This window comes from Coenobita brevimanus, unplaced genomic scaffold (genome assembly GCF_032717465.1).
Source record: "Coenobita brevimanus isolate Jiangsu-jjx unplaced genomic scaffold, ASM3271746v2 jjx.HiC_scaffold_3714, whole genome shotgun sequence".
NCBI lineage: Eukaryota > Metazoa > Arthropoda > Malacostraca > Decapoda > Coenobitidae > Coenobita > Coenobita brevimanus.
In genome coordinates, this window is record NW_027644766.1 from 78,961 (window position 1) to 82,440 (window position 3,480).

Genomic DNA, 3,480 nt, shown 5'->3' on the forward strand with positions numbered 1-3,480 from the left:
GAAAAGAGGAAGAAGTGGCTAAAGTGGTTACAGGACAGGGGTTCAGTTGAAGTAAGAACTGAATGTATTGAGAGCAAGAAGCACGTAAAGAGACTAGTGAAGAGGAAAACGAAGGAGGCAAATGATGATCTAGGAAGAAAAATTAATGCAAACTTCTCTAAACATAGGAAGTTATTCTGGAAAGAGGTGTGGAAATGTAGAAGTGAAAGCGGAAAGAAATGTGATGGTGTGAAGGATGCAGGTGGTAGATTATTAACCTGTGGGGATCAAGTAAGGGCCAGATGGAACATTTTGAAAGCCTGATGAATGGGAATAGGGAGAGCAGAGCGGCTGTAAACATGATTGGTTTTGGGGGTGTGCAGAGAAGGAATGTAGTGCTAGAAGACATGATACTCACACAAGTGAAGAGTGCTGTGAAGCAGCTGAAGAATGGGAAAGCTGCTGGGGTTGATGAGGTGTAAGCAGAGATGATTAAGTGTAATGGAGAGAGTGGAATGAAGTGCTTGTTTGAGATATGTAAGAAGGCATGGATGTATGAAACTGTGCCTGTAGAGTGGAAAAAAGCTGTGATTGTACCCCTGTACAAAAACAAAGGTGAGCGGAGTGAGTGCAAGAATTATCGTGGCATAAGCTTACTGAGTGTTGTAGGGAAGGTATATGGAAGAATTATTATAGAGAAAGTAAGAGAGATATCTGAAGTCCTAGTGAGTGATGAACAGGGTGGCTTTAGGGTTGGCAGAGGATGTGTGGATCAAATATTTGCAGAGAGACAGATAGCAGAGAAGGCTTGTGAGAAGGACCATAAGGTGTTTATGGCATTCATGGATCTGGAAAAAGCATACAACAAAGTGAACAGGGAAGGATTGTGGAAAGTTTTACGCATGTACGGTGTAGATGATAAGCTGCTAGATGCTGTCAAGAGTTTTTATGGTGGTAGTGAAGCATGTGTAAGGGTTAATGGGCATCTAAGTGAATGGTTCACGTTTGGTGTGGGCATGCGACAAGGTTGTTTGATGTCCCCATGGTTGTTCAATATACAGTATATATGGATGGGGTGATGAGAGAAGTAAAAACACGAGTAACGGAGAGAGGGATGACCTTGGTAATGAATGGTGATGGATGGAATATCTCAGATTTGTTGTATGCTGATGATACAGTGCTGCTTGCAAATACCAGACAGGAACTTGGTAGGCTAGTGCAGAGTTTTGCTGATGTCTGTGAGCGTCGTGCCTTGAGAGTAAATGTAGAGAAGAGTAAAGTGACGGTTATTGAGAGAGAAGGTGACTCCCAGTGTGATGTCACAGTGAATGGAGAGAGACTGGAATTGGTGAGAGAGTTCAAATACCTGGGTACAGTGATAGAAAAGAGAGGAAAATGTGCAAAAGAAGTTGAAAGTAGAGTGACACAAGGAAGAAAAGTAGCTGGTGCAATGAAGGCTTTGATAAGAAACAGAGGCTTGAGTGTTGCAGCTGCATGAGGCTTGCATGAGGGAGTGTTAGTGCCAACTCTAACATATAGATGTGAGACTATGGTGTGGCATGAAAATGAAAAGTCAAGAGTAAGAGCAGTGGAGATGGGATTGGTGAGGAATGTATGTGGAGTACAAAGGGTGGATAGGATACGAAATAATGTGATTCATGAAAGATGTGAAATGAGGATGTCTGTGGACACCAGAATCGAAGAGAGTGTACTGAGATGATATGGTCATGTGGAGAGAATGGATAACAACAGAGTGGTGAAAAAGGTTTACCTGAGCGAATTTGAAGGAGGGAGGAGGCGTGGTAGGCCAAGGAGAAGTTGGAGAGATATGGTGGATGAGTGTGTGAGGAAGAGAGGTTTGGAAGTCAGTGAGGCTAGGGAACTGACAGGAGATTGAGCTGGCTGGATGAATGTTGTGAGGAGAAGTGCATGATCAGGGATTTGGCACCACGTTTAACGTGGCAGCGTCTGGATTGACTCTGTCGGATACGTTTATGTGAAGCTACACAACGTGGTGAATGTTTTTGGCGTATCCAATAGAGCCAGGATTCTGGGCTTGAATGATGAGTGAATGGAAGCGTGGCCCATTGGATTGGGCAAATTTGGGCCGTCTGGACATTGCTACTCCTCACCCTGCCCTAGGGTGGGAAAGGAGTTTGGATGATGATGATTGTTATTAAAGTGGTTGGTGGAGGCACTCGCCATCCACTCTTTCGAGCTATTGGGTGACTGCCCTTTCCTCTCTTCTTTCCTTCCTTCCTCTTCTGTCTTTCTTTCCTTCATTCTTTCCTCTGCCATCTGCTTATAGGTGACTCTACATGGAGTGACAAGCCAAATGGTTTTCTGTGCATCAGGAAACCACGCTGGGTGGTAACCATATAACCAAATTATGGCACCTTGTGGTTTAGTGGGTGATTAAGGCACTCTAGTTGGACTGAGCCAGTGTAGGTTTATGTCCAAGGGTAGTTGGGGTTTATTGCTCATGTAATGCCACTCAGGGATGAGTGAGGCTGGTCACTCTCATCTCAGATGTCAGGACTAACTGGCCTAACCCCGGGCTTCTATGCTTCTCATGGGGAAACATAGGATTAGATGATGATGATGATGATGATTATTATCATTGTTGTTGTTATTATTATTGTTGTTATTATTATTATTATTATTATTATTATCGACGAATGAAGAAGTGAAGGAACGTTGTGGGGTAGATGTGGATGTGGTTGAGAAGATTAGGAGAAATACACTGAGGTGGTTTGGACATGTGGAGAGAATGGAGAATGAAAGACTGACTAAGAGGGTGTATATAGGTGAGGTGAAGGGAGGGTGAGGGAGGGGTAGACCGAGGATGAGGTGGAGGGATGGAGTTGAGAGGTATATGAGGGGGGGGTGAGTTGGGGGGAGGGTAGTCAAATGGTGGGTGACAGAGTGACTTGGAGGCGTTTTGTCTGTGGCCACCCTTTGCAGGATTAGGGCGTCGGGCTATAGATAGATAGATAGATAGATTATTATTATTATTATTATTACTGTTATATTATTATTGTTATTATTATTATTATTATTATTATTATTATTATTATTATTATTGGATTGAGCCTGTGTAGTTTTATATCCAAGGGATGGTTGGGGTTTATTGCTCATGTAATGCCACTCAGGGATGAGTGAGGCTGGTCACTGTCATCTTAAATGTCAGCACCAAGTTGCCTAGCCCCGGGCTCCTACGCTCCTCATGGGGCAGTGTAGAATTGGATGATGATGAATAAATGATTATTATCCATCCATCCATTATCCAGTCCTATGCCACCCCATAAGGAGCGTAGGAGCCCAGGGCTAGGCAAGTTGGTCCTGACATTTGAGATGAAAATGACCAGCCTCACTCATCCCTGAGTGGCATTATGTGAGCAATAAACCCCAACCATCCCTTGGATATAAACCTTCACCGGCTCAATAAACCACCAGGTGCTGTAAGTTGGTTATATAGTTACCACCCAGCGTAGTAAATGG